Raw genomic sequence first — 17,891 nt, 5'->3', positions numbered from 1 at the left:
GAGTGATTAGGTTGGAAATGCATGTGAATGCAAGGTGTGAATGATTATGAGTGCATGTGGGTGAATTAAAGGATGGAATGCATGTGAATTAGGTTGGAAATCTGATGGAAACTCACGGCATTAAGTGGAGTGAAATGATTAAATGTGCATGGCTGAAATATGGATGGAATGCATGGAATTAGGCACGGCACAAAAGGAGTTTTCTGTGGTGCATGTGTTGATGTGAATGTGGACGACAATGGTTGGAGTGTGCAAGGGAATGCATGTGAAAATGCATGTGTTGATGAATGGGATTGTGGAGATGCATGGTACATGTGTAGGAATAGGCTGGAATGTGTGGTGGATGAATGAGATTAGGAAAGGTTTAAATGTCCTAAAACTAAAGGGAACAAGGTTCCAACACTTTGGTCTTCAATTAGGTCTTCAATTTCGTCCAACACTTTGGCTCCAAGCATAAGCTATCCATCCTTAGCCCAAAAGTGCTCCAAAAGTCTCCAAAATGCATCTTTTTGCTCCTTTAGCCCTTTGGACCTACAAACACACGAAAATAGCTTAAAGTACTAAAATAACTAAAGAAACATAACGTAAATGCACGAGAACAAGCCATTTAAGTCGCATGAATATGCTCCTATCAGTGCACACTTAGTTTGCATGCATGAATTTGATGCTAGAATATAAGAGAGTTTCACATAATCGTTATGAACTTATATTCACAAGTAGTGAAGGTCGTTGGTCACAGTCGTGTTAAGTTGAATTCTTGGCATGAGTATCATGATGTCATAGCTACAAATGCCTTGTCAATGCTGATAATTTTCACAAAGCTTGATGATCGTCGATTGTATCTCTGTTATGCTGTTCATGTAAGGAACTATTGAAGAATAATTTGGTTGCCGATGCGTATTCCATCCAATTCAATGACCTAAGGAAAATCTGAGGGTTAATTAGTGATGTCACGGTTAATCTGGGGTGTTGAGGTCCTTGGTTTATTGAAAAGCAACTGGAAATCAATTTGTATGGAAGTGTGTCAAGTGTGGAGAAGGACCCTCTAGCTAGCCTATCACCCATCAATTCACCCAAATTCGCATTCCTTTACTTAGTTTCTGCAATTTACTTGTTTTTACTTCAAATTTGTCAAAAACCCAATCCCCTTTACTTTGTTGTGTCAAATTAGCTAGAATCTGTCCTAATTTGTGTTTTTAAGTGTTTTGAGTCAAGTTAAAGTTAGAATTCGTTCAAATCACCCTTTAGTGTGTAGTTTGAGTCTTTTTGATTGTTTTGTGCTGTTTTGAGTCTTTTTAGTTTGTTTTGAGTCATATAAGTCTAGTAAGTGTTTTTAAGCCTAGTTTTATGTTTTAAAGTCAGTTTTAAGTAGATTAGCAACCCCTCCTAATCCCCAGCTGATGTCAAATATTCTAACACTCAAATTAAAACACTATGATTGTAGTATATGAAAGTAGGGATCGTTTTAGGGCGGGGATTAGAAGGGATGCTAATCAACACAATTAAGACTCAAAAACACTAAACTAGACTCTATGGACTCTAAACTAACTTAAAACACTCAAAACAGCGACAAACACTCAAAAAGACTCAATTTTAGACCTAATAAGTGTTTTGGACGAAAATAAACCTTAACTTGACTCAAAAGACTCAAAGAAAACAGATTTTGACTCAAATAACAAGACTAAATGAAAGGGGGATTGTTTTTGACGAATTTAAAACTTAAAACAAAAACTTTGTAGAAAATACTTTGGAAAAACGAATTTAAGTGAAATAAATGGGTGAAAGGCTAGTTAGAGGGTCCTTCTCCACACATGATATATGCATACAAACCAATTTCCAGTTATTTTTTCTTTAGACTATGAATGACAATACCCCAAGTTAGTTGCATCGCACAACTAACCATCAGATTTTCCTTATTTCATTGAATTAGATGGAATACGCATCTAAACCAAATTATCTTTCTCAAGTTCCCTATATGAAACGCATGATAAAGATACGTATCAAAAGCCATTAAGTTTTGTGAAAATCATAAGCGTTGACGAGGCATTCATCACTATGAAACGCATGACCCCAGATTAACCGTGAACAACACTAATTAACCCTCATATTTTCCTTAAGTCATTGAATTGGGTGGGATATGCATCTGATGTGAAAATTAACTTAACATACAAATTAACCCTCTTTTGACAATTGTAGCATATAAATAAGTAGGGATCGTTCTTACATCGGGGATTAGGAGGGATTGCTAAACACTTTAAAGTGACTCAAATAAATAAAACTAACCTTTAAAATACTTAACTCAACTTAAAAAGACTCAAAATAAGCTAAAACACTCAAAACTGCCTAAAAACACATAAACTGGGCAGATTTGACTCTAAACACAAACTTGGATGAAATTGGTTCTAACTTGACTCAAAACTCTTAAAAACACAATCTAAAACATATTTGAACTAATTAGACACTCTAAAACAAATGGGGATTTGGTTTTGGACGAAAATCAAACAAACAAAACAAGAAATTAAACTATGCAGATTTGGACGAAATTGGTGGAATTAAGTGGATAGTGGGCTAGCTAGGAGGTTTTTCTCCACACATGGCATACTTGCATACAAAATAATCTCCAGTTGTTTATTCAATGAATTATGAACCTCAACACCCCAAGTTAATTAGGTACGCTTAAATTAACTCTCAGATTTCCCTTAGGTCATTGAATTGAATGGAATTAGCGCATTGCAATCAAATTATTCCCCAAAAGTTCTCTATATGAAAGCGCTTAATAGAAAAACAATCAAAGATCATTAGGTTCTATGGAAATCATAAGTGTTAACGAGGCATTCATAACTATGAAAGCGCATGATACTTCTGCCAAGAATTTACTTAACATGATTATGACCAACAATCGTAACTACTCATGAATATAAGTTCTCAACGATTAGGTGAAGTTTCCTTATATCCTAGCATCAGATTTATGCATGCAAGTTAAGTGTGCATTCTCAATTCATATACATAAACAAGTTTTAATTCAAACAGATAAGTAAATTGAATTCACCATTCATGAAATCACAACTAAAAGTAATCAAATCATAATGCAAATATAGCCATGGTTTCAAAATTCCCCTTAGCCAAAAAGGGGATTAGTTCCTCATACTCACAAAACAAAGATTATTGAATTTAAACATTGAAAACACAAGAAAGATTACACCTAAACGTTTCAACAATTCCCGGATGAATTTGATGCACGGCTAGGGCTTCTTTTCCTCCTCCTTGCTGCGGCACTTGGTGGGGGTGGTGTTTTGGGGGTTGCGAAGGGTGTGTTCTTGTTTAGAGGGATGAAGGATGGCTGATTATGGTGGTAGGGTGCGGCAGGTGGTGTATGGAGGTGTAGGGATTGAATGAATGAAGGAGAATGGAGAATAAGGGTTGCGGCAAGGTGTTTTCTGTATAGCATAAGGGGTGTTACGAATTTGTGGCTGAAAATATGTTTATATAGTCCTAGTGTTAATTAGATTAGGGTTACACTTAGCAGATTTTATGGATTAGGGCCCTAGGGTTCGACACAAGTAAGTTAAATCCACTTAGGAGAGGGTTTGCCCAATTACTTTCATAAAAGGATTTGTGTAACCCAAATCCACAAGGAATGAGGCCTAACAAATCAAAATCCAAAAGGAAAAAGGTTTAGGAAATTCGTCCAAAATTGGGCCTTCTAGAAACTAGGTGTTTTGTGGCTGATTTTGGGTTTTCTATAAGAGATAAAAAGGGGAAGGGTGTGGCACCCTTTTAGGGTTAGATAAGGCTTCTAGAAATCAGTTTTTAGGTCCACTTGCAGCTGGGATTAAGACATGATAAGGTTAGGATAGGATAAGATGAGATAAGGTTTTGGATAATGTTGGATAAGGTTTTAGATAAAGTTTTGGATAGGGTTTCCTCTTTTGAGCTACTTCCTTATCCACTTTGTCTTGAGCTTAGTTCCTTCCTCTTCTCATCATATTTCTAGCCTCTTGAACTCTAAATTCGTCCATCCATGTTGGCCCATATGCAAGCTATCCACATAGTGCCCAAAACTGCTCCAAAATGCATCAAAATGCACTTTCTTGGTACTTTGAGTTGTAATACGACATTAACTAGGAAATAATAGCATAAATGCACAAGAATAAGCTAACTAAGTCGCATAAATATGCTCCTATTAGCATCGGCAACCAAATTATTCTTCAATTGTTCCCTACATGAACAGCATAATAGAGATACAATCAAAGATCATTAAGCTTTGTGAAGATCATAAGCATTGACAAGGCATTCATAACTATGAATAACATGATACTCTAGCCAGGAATTTACTTAACACGATCGTGACTAGCAACCTTCACTACTTATGAATATAAGTTCATAACGATTAGGTGAAACTCCCTTATATTCTAGCATCAAATTCATGCATGCAAACTAATAGGAGCATATTTATGTGACTGAGTTAGCTTATTTTCTTACATTTATGTTGTTAGTTCTTAGTTATTTTAGTATTTTAAGCTATTTTTGTGTGTTTGTAGGTCCAGTTGGCTAAAGTGGCAAGAAAATGCATTTTGGAGCATTTTGGAGCAATTTTGGGCTTGGAATGGTTAGCACATGCTTGGAGCATGGTGGATGGACGAAATTGAAGACCAAAGGAGGCTAGGAATGTGCTAAAGAGATGGAAGAAATTAATTCAAGACTTGGAAGAAAAGAAATCAACCACAAAGAAGGAAACATGAGTCAAACTTCCTTATTTTGACTTAGTGAATCCTAATATTTTTCTACTTATGTTCCAGCTATCAAAGGGGTTCCTAATCAATTTAGGACACCTAAATATAAGTTCTAGAAGCCTTAATCCCAACCAAAGCGGGATGCCGCACCTCCTTGCCCTTTCTCTTTTCCTTGCCGTGCAAGGGAAATAACTTTCCTATTTCCTAGTCCTTGCCGCAAGTTTCTTAACTCTTTTCCCTTGGGATTCTGACTTTAATTCTCCTTTTCCTGTGGATTTGGGGTCCAATTCTTTCCCAAAACAATTAATAAAAGTCATGATCCTTGCCCTAAAAGATAGACATTCTGATGCCCCATACACACATCCATTCATTCATATACACAATTCAGCCATCATTGATCCTTCTCACCACATACAGCTACATCGTTCCATTCAACCATCACACATACACAATTTCGTACCCTATCATCCATCATACTTCCCTACCATTCATCAATCCTTCACCATAACACACCATAACCCAATTTCACACCCTTACACCTTTGTGACGCAGCCTAGCAAGGAAGAAAGAGAGGAGGAACAGCCTTGGATGTTTTTGCTATTCAAGTTGGATTGTTGGAACGTTTTTAGGTGTAATCTATCTTTTGTTTTCAATGTTTAATTTAGATTCTCTTTGTTTTGCTGTGAACATGAGAGGCTAAACTTGTTTTAGCTAGAGGAGACTTTGAAACCATGATTATATTTGCGATATGAATTGAATAATTCCAGTTGTGATTTCATAAATTGTGAATGCAATTTACTTAACCATTTGATTAAGAACTTATTCTTGTATGTTGATTAAGGAGGCCTACTTAGTTTGCATGCATGAATTTGATGCTAGAATATAAGGGAGTTTCACATAATCGTTACAAACTTATATTCACAAGTAGGAAAGGTTACTGATGACAATCATGTTAAGTTAAATTCCTGGCATGAGTATCACGATGTCATAGTTACGAATGCCTTGTCAATGCTTATGATTTTCACAAAGCTTAATGATCTTTGCTTGTGTCTCTATTATACAGTTCATGTAGGGAACTTGGGAAGAATAATTTGGTTGCCGATGCGTTGTCCATCCAATTCAATGACTTAAGGAAAATATGGGGGTTAATTAGTATTGTCACGGTTAATCTGGGGTGTTGAGGTTCATGGTTTATTGAAAAAGTAACTGGAAATCAATTTGTATGCAGGTGTGTCATTTGTCGAAAAGGACCCTCTAGCTAGCTTATCACCCATCCATTCACTCAATTTCATGCCAAACTTTGTTTAAGTCTTTAAGTTACTTGTTTTTACTTTAAATTCGTCAAAAACCCAATCCCCTTTACTTTGTTGTGTCAAATTAGCTAGAATCTGTCCAATTTGTGTTTTTAAGTGTTTTGAGTCAAGTTAAAGTTGGAATTTGTCCGAATCAAGTCCTAGTGTCTAATTTGAGTCTATTTGATTGTTTTGTGTTGTTTTGAGTCTTTTTAGTTTGTTTTGAGTTCTTTGAGTCTAGTTAAGTGTTTTCAAGCCTAGTTTTATGTTTTTGAGTCAGTTTTAAGTAGATTAGTAATCCCTCCTAATCCCCCGCCTAGAACGATCCCTACTTGCATCTTTACTACAATTGTCAACAAGAGGATTTAATTTGAGTGCTATCTTTTATCACATCACAATCTATGTAGGCCTCCTTAATCAACATACAAGCATAAGTTCTTAATCAAACAGTTAAGTAAATTGCATTCACGATTTATGAAATCACAATTGGAAGTAATCTATTCATATTGCAAATATAATCATGGTTTTGAATTCACCTCTAACTAAAACGAATTTAGTTCCTTATGTTTGCAAAACAAAGATAAATGAAAGGAGCATATTTATGCTACTTAGCTATGTTGTTTCCTTGCATTTAGTTAGTTAATTACTACTTATTATAGTCTTTCAAGCTATTTTCGTATGTTTTTAGGTCCTAATGGCAAAAGGAGCAAGAAAGTGCATTTTGGAGCCATTTGGAACAGTTTTGGGCATGGATTGGGTAGCTTAACTATGGGGCAAAGTGGATGGACGAAATTGAAGTCAAGAGAGGCTAGGAAAGGTTACAAATCTGGAGAAAGAAGTTCAAATGCAAAGAAGATAAGGAAATAGCAAGAAATAGGGAACCTTATCCAACCTTATCTTAACCAATCTTATCCTATCCTATCTTATCTTATCCAAATCAGTTTGTGACATAGTTCTAGCTATTTAGAAAGGATTAGGTGTACATTTAAACACATAATTCAGATTCTAGAAGCCTCATCCCTTTGTATGCCGCATAGACACCATTCCTTCAAAGTTTGGGAGTTGTAGTTCATATCCTACACCTATGCCCTGTGTTCTTGTCCCTTTAGGTCTAGGAATCTGCCCTAAATACTCTTTCTAGAACACCTTATCTGTTCCTAATTTGGTGCCGCACCCCTTGTTCTAGAATCTGCAAACCTTTTCCCATTCTTCCTTGACCTTTGCTGTGGAAACCTAGTCCTTTTCCCCTAGGATTGTGTAAACCTTTCCCCCACCTAATTTCTACCACACCCTAATCTGATTTCCCTAGGGTTTAAGCCCTATAAATACAAGCCTTTGCCGCACCAGTCAAACCATCCATTCACTTATTCATTCATTCAGCCATCAAACACCACAATTCACACCACATCACCCTACTACCGCAAGCAAGGAAGGAGAAGTAGACTTGTGCAATCTGCCATCCAAGGGAGTGCCGTGCATGCCATTGGAGTGTGGAGCGCGTTTCTTGGTTCTTTCTATCCTTAGTTTTAGTTTGATGTTTATATTAATTTGGTTTTCAATTATGATGAACATGTGGAACTAATTTCTTTTTAGTTAGAGGTGAATTCGAAGCCATGATTATATGTTTTATATGAATTGATTACATCCAGTTGTTGTTTCTTAAGGCATGAATGTGATTTTCTTATCTAAGTTATTAAAACTTGTTTATGTATGTTAATTGGGGGTTGACCCTTAATTTGCATGCATGAATTTGATGCTAGGGTATAAGGGAGTTTCACGTAATGGTTATTCACTTATATTCACAAGTAGTGGAGGTTGCTAGTCACAATCGTGTTAAGTAAATCCTTGGTTTGAGTCTCATGCGTTTCATAGTGATGAATGCCTCGTCAATGCTTATAATTTTCACAAAACTTAATGACTTTTGATATGTATCTTTATTATGTGTTTCACATAAAGGACTTGAGAAAGATAACTGATGTGATAAATAATAGCACTCAAATTCTAAAATGACTTAAAACACAAAACTAAACTTAAAAACACTTAACTAGACTTATATGACTCAAAACAAACTAAAAAGACTCAAAACAACACAAATCAATTAAATAGACTCAAACTAGACTCTAAAGAATGATTTGGACGAATTCTAACTTTAACTTGACTCAAAACACTTAAAAACACAAATTGGACAGATTCTAGCTAATTTGACACAACAAAGTAAAGGGGATTGGGTTTTTGACGAATTTAAAGTTTAAACAAACAGATTTGAATAACAAACTAAAGGAATACAAATTTGGTGAATTAATGGGTGATAGGCTAGCTAGAGGGTCATTCTCTACACATGACACACTTGCATACAAATTGATTTCCAGTTGCTTTTCAATAAACCGTGAACCTCAACGCCCCAGATTAACCGTGACATCACTAATTAACCCTTAGATTTTCCTTAAGTCATTGAATTGGACGGACAACGCATCGGCAACCAACTTATTCTTCAATAGTTCCCTACGTGAACAACATAATAGAGATACAATCAAAGATCATTAAGCTTTGTGAAAATCATAAGCATTGACAAGGCATTCGTAACTATGACATCATGATACTCATGCCAGGAATTTAACTTAACACAATCGTGACCAGCGACCTCCACTACTTGTCAATATAAGTTCATAATGATTATGTGAAACTCCCTTATATTCTAGCGTCAAATTCATGCATGCAAACTAAGTATGCATCCTTAATCAACATACAAGAATAAGTTCTGAATCATACAGTTAAGTAAATTGCATTCACAATTTATGAAATCACAACTAGAAGTAATCAATTCATATTGCAAATATAATCATGGTTTCAAAGTCTCCTCTAGCTAAAACAAGTTTAGCCTTTCATGTTCACAATTAAACAAAGAAAACTTAAATTAAACATTGAAAACAAAAGATTGAATACACCTAGAAATACTCCAACAATCTAATCTTGAATGGCAGGCACAGCTCCAAGGGGTCTTCTCTCCTTATACCTTGCAAAATTGCGACACAAGGGTTTTTAGGTATGAAATTGGGTTGTGGTGGATGGATGGTGCGAATTCTGGTGGTAAGGGATGGATGAATGAATGGTTGTATGGTTGTATGAATATATGTGTAGCATAACGTGTATATAGTTTAGGAAAAAGGGATGGCATTAATTAAATGTTTTGGGAAAGATTTGGACTCTAAATCCTCAAGGAAAAAGAGTAATTAAATCATAATCCTAAGGGAAAAAGGGAATGAAGGGTGCGGCAAGGAATGGGAACTAGGAAAGGTGTTACCTTGCACGGCAAGGGAAAGGGAAAAGAAGGGAAAGGTGCGACATCCCTCTTTGATTGGGATTAGGGCTACTAGAACTTATATTTAAGTGTCCTAAATTAATTAGGAACCCCTTTTGGAGCTGGAACATAAGTAGGAAAAGATTAGGATTGACTAAGTCAAAATAAGGAAGTTTGACTCATGTTTCCTTCTTTGTAGCTGATTCCTTTTCTTCCAAGTCCTAAATTAATTTCTTCCATCTCTTTAGCAGATTCTTAGCCTTTCTTGGACTTCAATTTCGTCCATCCACCTTGCTCCATGCATGTGATATCCATTCCAAGCCCAAAATTGCTCCAAAATGCTTCAAATTGCACTTTCTTGCCACTTTAGTCAATTGGACCTACAAACACATGAAAATAGCTTAAAATACTAAAATAACTAGGAACTAACAACATAAATGCAAGAAAACAAGCTAACTAAGTTGCATAAATATGCTCCTCTCAGTAACCACTCACTAGCTCGCATTTAATCATTTAAAACAACATTTTGAATGTAGTAACATGCCTTAAAGAATCCCTCAATTCCGCATTGGATATATGATAGGAGCATATTTGTGCGACTTAGTTAGCTTGTTCTTGTGCATTTGTGTTGTTATTTCTTAGTTAATGTAGTATTTCAAGTCATTTTCGTGTGTTTGTAGGTCCAAAGGGTTAAAGTACCAAGAAAGTGCATTTTGGTGCATTTTGGAGCAGTTTTTGGCACTAAATGGATAGCTTGTATATGGAGCAAGGTGGATGGACATTGGAGTCAAAAGAGGCTAGGAACATGCTACAAATTAGAAAAGGAAAGTTCAAGACAAAGAAGATAAGGAAAGAGTAAGAAATATGGAAACTTATCCTAACAACCTTATCTTATCCAAACCTTATCCTATCTTATCCTAACCTAATCTTGTTCCACCTTAATCCTAGCTGCAAGTGGACCTAAAAACATGATTTCTAGAAGCCTTATCTGACCCTAAAAGGGTGCCGCATCCTTCCCCCTTTTATCTCTTCTAGAAAACCCAAAATTGGCCACAAAACACCTAGTTTCTAGAAGGCCCAATTTTGGACGAATTTCCTAAACCTTTCCCTTATGGATTCTGATTTATTAGGCCTTATTCCTTGTGGATTTGGGTTATACAAATCCTTTTCTAAAATTAATTGGGCCAAACTCCCTCCTAAGTGGATTTCTTGACTTGTGCCGAACCCTAGGGCCTTAATCCTTAAAATCTGCTAAGTTGTAACCCTAATCTAGTTAACCCTAGGGTTGGCCGAACTATATATTCATATTTTCAGCCACAAATTCGGAGGAACCCTCATGCTATTCAGAAAACTCCTTGCCGCAAGCCCTAGACCCCATTCTCCATCATTCATTCACTCCATACAACCCCATACACAATCTGCCGCACCCTTCCACCCTCACCAGCCATCATTCATCATCCTAAGCAAGAATACATCGTTCATAACCCCCAAAACCACCAACCACATCTTGTGCCGCAGCAAGGAAGAAGGAGGAGAGCCCTAGACGTGCATGCCATTCGACTTGGAGTTGCTGGAACGTTTTAGGTGTAATCTTTCTTGTGTTTTTCAATGTTTAAATTCAAGAATCTTTGCTTTGTTAGTATGAGGAACTAATCCCCTCTTAGCTAGGGGGGATTTCGAAACCATGGCTATATTTGCATTATGATTTGATTACTTCCAGTTCTGATTTCATGGATTGTGAATTCAATTTACTTATCTATTTGAATTAAAACTTGTTTGTGTATGTGGGTTGAGAGTGCACACTTAATTTGCATGCATAAAAATGATGCTCGGATATAAGGGAGCTTCACCTAATCTTTGTGAACTTATATTCATAAGTAGTAAAGGTTGTTAGTCACAATCATGTTAAGTAAATTCTTGGCATAAGTATCATGCGCTTTCATAGTTATGAACGCCTCGTCAACACTTATGATTTTCATAGAAGTTAATGATCTTTGATTGGTTCTCTATTATTCGCTTTCATGTAGAGAACTTTTGAGGAATAATTTGATTGCAATGCGCTAATTCCATTCAATTCAATGACTTAAGGAAAATTTGAGGGTTAATTTAAGCGTACCTAATTAACTTGGGGTGTTGAGGTTCATGGTTCATTGAAAAAGCAATTGGAGATTGTTTTGTATGCAAGTATGTCATGTGTGCAGAAAGACCTCCTAGCTAGCCCATCATCCATTTATTTCCACCAAATTCGTGCAAATCTATCTAGTTCCAGTCTGTTTTGTTTACTTTATTTTCATCCAAAACCAAATCCCCATTTATTTTAGATTGTCTAACTAGTTAAAATATGTTTTAGATTGTGTTTTCAAGTGATTTGAATCAAGTTAAAACCAAAATTCATCCAAAATTGTGTTTAGAGTCAAATCTGCCCAGTTTGTGTTTTTAGGCAGTTTTGAGTGTTTTTAACTTCTTTTGATTCTTGTGAACTTGTTTGGACTCTTTTAAGTTTAGTTAAGTATTTCAAATCTTAGTTTTATCTCTTGAGTCAGTTTAGCAATCCCTCATAATCCCCGGTTTAAGAACGATCCCTACTTACTTATATACTACAATTGTCAAAAAAGGGTTTAATTTGTGTGTTAAGTTAATTTTCGCATCAATATACTCTCTAATTTCACATAGATTTTCTGACTACACTCCCTACAGTAAGTATATGTGAGAAGATTGATGTAAACATGTAGACGAGCGCTCACATATGTTATAACAAAGAAGGCACTTTCTGGAATTATTAATACAACATGTATATGATCTCATGAATGGAATGCCACTACTTAGAAGCGAGAACCAGGGATACCATATGCTCGTACCAATTTCAAACTCCACATATTGAAACACATAACAATCAAGATCGAAGTCTAAGGGTTGTAATGGGGCTAAGGTATTTGCTAACAAAGAAAGGTAAAGATAAACAAAAGTTCTTAAAGTGATAGTGATAGGAGCATATTTATGCGACTTAGTTTGCTTGTTTTCGTGCATTTATGTTATTAGTTCTTAGTTATTTTAGTTCTTTAAGCTTCTTTTGTGTGTCGCAAGGATAGCTTATGCTTGGAGCAAAAGGAATGGACGAAATTGAAGAGTTGATGTCGCAAGGATTCCTACTACGACAAGGATTCCAATTACGAGAAGGTTTCCAAAATGAAGGAGGTTTCCCACTCACATGAGGATTCCTAGTTGGACGAGGATTCCTAATCACACAAGGATTCCTACTTGAAGTAGGAAAGTTAAGCCAAAGTTCCTATTTTGGTTGACCTTTCCTAAATCAAGAACGCTCTAAGTTTTAGCAACTAAGATGGCTCCCGAGCACCCTTGGACAACAAACAAAGGTTCTTTGCAACTTTCCCTTCCTTGCCGTGCAAGGAAGGTTGTTTCCCTTTCTTTGTGTAAACTTCCCTATTTTCCATATGTGTTAGGACCTTTCCCTTATTCTAATACCTCTTGCTTTGTGCCTTACCTTTCCCTAAGCTATGTGCCGCACCCTTCCCTAAGCTATGTGCCGCACCCTTCCCTTGTGTTTCCTAATTTCAATTTCTTATTTCCTAGTTTAATTCACTTTCCTAGTTCTAAAACTTTCCCTAAAGTCCTAATTTCTGATTTCATGCAAGGAATTGACTTTTCCTTCCTTCTTTTGCACCAATTTCGTACCTTACCTTAAATTTCCTTTCCTTGCTGTGCAAGAGGTTTAATTTTTGATTCCTTGCAAGGCAAGGACATTCCTTACTTGTTTTAAATTCGTGCATCCCTTTTTTCTGATTTTATTTGGACTTTATTCACTTACCTTTTCTATTTAGACTAGGAAATCTGAATCATAACTCAATTAGGTATGTTATTAACTTCCTAAAACACATATAATCAGCCCTTGGCCGAACCTTAGAGTGGATTGACCACCAAAACTCATCCATTCACTCCCACACACATCCATTCATCCCAAAACACCATTCTGCAACCCAGAAACCCAATCAGCCATTCCATCTTCTTCCACCATCTTTGCCGAGTCCTCCACCACCTTCCAACCATCAAACACTCATCCACGCTCAACCTACATCCCTTGCCATGCCTCTAAACACCCCAAAATCCATTCTACATCATCAAAACAACCCAGAAACCATGACCACCCAATCTGCCGCAAGCAAGGGAAATGAGACAGATTCACTCAATTGTTTGGCTCTTCATTCTGAGTTGTTGAACAATTTTAGTTGTATTCTATCTTATATTTCAATGTCTAATTCATGTAATCTTTGTTTTGCTTTGAGTATGATTGGCTAAATTCGTTTTGGCTAAGGGTGTATTCAAAACCATGATTATATATGTGAAATAAGTTGATTACTTCCAGTTATCGTTGCATAAGTCGTGAATACAATTTGCTTAACCGTTTGATTTAGAACTTATTCTTGTATGTTGATTGAGAGTGCACGCTTAATTTTCATGCTTGAATCTGGTCTAGGGTATAAGTTTGTTTCACCTAATCGTTATGAATTTATATTCGCAAGTAGTGAAGGTCACTAGTCACGATCGTGTTAAGTAGATTCCTGGCAGGAGTATCATGCTTTTCATAGTTACAAATGCCTTGTCGATGCTTATGATTTCCGAAGAACGTAATGATTCTAACTTGTGTCTTTATCATGCTGTTCATATAGAGAACTTGTTAGGAATAATTTGGATGCGATGCTTATTCATCCAATTCAATGATTCTAGAGAAATCTGAAGGTTAATTTAAGCGGACCTAATTAACTTGGAGTGTCGAGGTTCATAACTTATTGAATTGATAACTAGAAATTGATTTACGTTGCATATATTTCATGTGTGGAGAAGAACCCCTTAGCTATTCCATCATCCATTGGTTCTTCACAAAATGGTCTTACAATCTGTTTTTCTTTACAATCTGTCCATTTAATTTAATTTCGTCCAAACACAATCCCCCCATATTTTGTTAAGTCTTAGTCAATATAATCTGTCTTATTTTGTGTTTTTAAGTATTTTGAGTCACAAGCACTTTCAAATTCGTCCAAATCAAGTTTTAGTTGCTGTTTGAGTCAATTTGGTTGTTTTAGGCAGTTTTGAGTGTTTCAAATCTGTTTTGAGTCATAGTAGTCTATTTAGAGTCTTTAAGTTTAGTTTTTGTGTTTTTAAGTAAATTTATATTAGATTAGCACCCCTAGTTAATCCCCGGTTAGAACGATCCTTACTTACATCATTACTACAATTGTCACAAATAGGGTTTAATTTGTGTGTCACATTCATAACGCATCAAACTTTTGGCGCCGTTGCCGGGGATTAGCAAAGTTGCTAATCCCTTGTCTTGGGTCTTGTTTAAATTGTTTAGTTTCTGTTTTGTTTTAAATTTTGCACCGTGTGTGTGTGTTTTATTTTTGTGCCATGTATAGGCACCTTATTTTCTTACTTGTGCCGAGTCTATTAAGTTGGTTACTTATCTTGTTTGCTCTTGTGTGCAGGTACTAGTTTATGACCCGTAGCTCACAACCTGTTCATGAGCATATCTTCGACTTTGACGGCGATTTCGAGAGGACTTTGAGAAGAAAAAGGAAATTGCAAGAGTCTAATCCTCCTAGTCCCGAACCTAAATTAGAAGAGCAAGAAGTTGAGGTTGAAGAACAGCCCACGACAAGGTTTGAAGAGGAAGTACCAACCATGGCAGCGGACAATCGAACCATCAAGGAGCTTTCTGCCTCGGGTTTGGACAATGCAGCCCCTCTTTGCATCCAATACCCTAGGGCAGCCCCTGAGAAGACCGATGAATTTGAGTTGAAGTCCAGTTTGCTACATCATATAAGCAAGTTCCATGGGTTATCAATGGAGGACCCCAATAAGCATTTAAAGGAGTTCGAAGTAGTATGCTCAAGTTTGACACCGGTGAACGTGGACAACAACAAGATTGAAGATGAAGGCTTTTCCTTTTTCTTTGTTGGAGAAGGTCAAGGATTGGTTGTATGAGTTGGCTCCCGAAACTATCACATCATGGGAGAGTATGAAGCGAGCCTTCTTAGAGAAGTTCTTTCCGACATCACGAGTCATTCTTCTTCGCAAGAAGATTAGTGGAATTCAACAAAGCCAAGGTGAATCTTTTCCAACTTATTACGAACATTTAAAAACTCTTGTTGCTTCATGTCCACAGCACCAAATGAAGAAGGAGCTTCTTCTTCAATATTTCTACGAAGGTCTCTTACCAATTGAACGTCAAATGTTGGATGCATCCGCGGGATGAGCTCTAGTGGATAAGACACCCATGGATGCCAAAACTCTCATTGCTAATCGAGCACTCAACGCACAACAATATGAAGGTGTTGGGTAGAGAGACACCCCACGACCACATCATGTAAATGAGGTAAGTTCTATTTCTGAGTTACAATCCCAAATGGCTAACCTTACGTTTATGTTATCGCAGTTTGTTGAAGGCCCCAAAATGCAAGGAACTACAATCTGTGGTGTATGCTCCATTCAAGGACATCAATCTGATCAATGCCCTCAATTAATTGAGTTTGGAGGGTAGGAATCTGCCAATCCTGTGGGTTATGGGAGTCAAAACCAACCAAGGGGTGATCCTTTCTCTAATACATACAATCAGGGATGGCGTGACCACCCCAATTTCAGATGGAGAGATGCACCACAACCTGCCCAACAAAGTGGATTCCGACAACCCCCGGGTTTCTTTCCAAGGCCAATGGCACCACAACCACCTCCTCAAGCACAATCATCCCAAACCAACTCAGGTACGTCTATGAATGACGATAAAACATATCAGTCATTAACCACAATGGCATAGGGAATGCAAAACCAAGAAAAGGAGGTTAATGAGCTAAAGAAGCAAATGGTCCAAATGGCAGAATTTTTGGGACAATTTCGTGAAGATGGTAAGTTACCAAGCACTACAGTGGTCAATCCTAAGGGTGGTTTCGAATCTACAAAAGCTATCACACTAAGAAGTGGAAAAGAAGTGGGAAGCAAAGCACATGAACCTGCCCAAAACAAGGAAGATGAGAAGATACAAATTGAAGAAGAGGAGCAATCTTACCCCACGGCAAGGGTAGCACCACCCATGCTGTAGCCATCTAAGCACTCCCATCCGTCCACCTCAGGTAATGTTGTCCCAAATGTTGTGATTTCGAACACTAATCTGCCCAATGTTCCTTTCCCTCGCAGATTTGCACAATCGAAGAAGGAAGAAAGCGAAAAGGACATTTTGGATACCTTTTGAAAAGTCCAAGTAAACATTCCTTTACTTGATGCTATTAAGCAAGTGCCTAGGTATGCAAAGTTTTTAAAAGAGTTATGCACAAATAGAAAAAGAATTTCAAACAAAGAAGTTGTGAAAGTAAGTGAAAATGTATCCGCGGTTTTGCAACGAAAGTTACCTCCAAAGTGTAAGGATCCAGGGAGCTTTACTATCCCATGCATAATTGGAAACACTAGATTTGAACAATGCATGTTAGATTTAGGTGCTTCTATTAATGTCATGCCATACTCTATTTATGCATCCATGAACCTTGGTGAATTGAAAAATAATGATGTGATTGTTCAATTGGGCGATCGATCTAATGCCTATCCAAAGGGAGTTTTGGAAGATGTTTTAGTGCAGGTGAATAACTTGATATTCCCGGCGGATTTTTATGTGCTTGAAATGGAAGACTCGGTTCATTCTCCACCCTTGCCACTCCTACTTGGAAGACCGTTCATGAAAACAGCCCAAACAAAGATTGATGTGGCCAAGGGAGCACTAACAATGGAGTTTGGTGGTGATATAATTAAATTCAATGTTTATGACTCTATTAAGAATCCTAATGATGGTCATTCTTGTTTTGCCATTGATGTGCATAAGGATATAGGGCCGAAAGGATCCACACCTATCAAGAATGATGTATCAAGAACCACCATTGGAGAGGAACTTGGAGTGATTGCCCTACAACCACCCAATATGGCCAAAAGTAGCCATAGTGACATTGTTAATAGGGCTGCCATTTTTGAGACTTCACCACAATATGTTTGTAAGTCTTCAATCCCAATTTCAATTCCCATTTCAACTAATAGGTTGTTACCTTCTTTGGTGCAGGTGCCCAACCGATTTGAAGGTGGTGGGAGCATTTATATGGACTTTCGGAACCAAAACATCACCATCAGGGAGGATCACTATCCCCTCCCATTCATTGAGCCATGTTATGCAAATGTTGAAGGGCAGGTTGTGGAGGAGACCACCCACTATGCCGTGGGTTCCCATGAAGGTTGATCAATGTGGCATCGTCCGGCTGCAAGACGTAAAAGAAAGCGCTACTTGGGAGGCAACCCATGCAATCAACAAAGGAAAAACTTGGGAATCGCTCCAAACTCAGATTTGCGTCCCTAAAACTTTTCCTTTATTACTTACTTTATGTTATGTGTGGTGTGTTTATTTGTGTGTTCCTTTGCTGTTAGTTTAGTCTAAAACATTGAGAACAATGTTTAGTTTAAGTGTAGGGGGTAACATTCTGTTTTGAGCTATTTTTGCATGAAATTCGTAGGGTATTACCA

This window comes from Pyrus communis, chromosome 9, assembly GCF_963583255.1.
Source record: "Pyrus communis chromosome 9, drPyrComm1.1, whole genome shotgun sequence".
Classification (NCBI taxonomy): domain Eukaryota; kingdom Viridiplantae; phylum Streptophyta; class Magnoliopsida; order Rosales; family Rosaceae; genus Pyrus; species Pyrus communis.
This window is presented reverse-complemented; position numbering follows the sequence as displayed.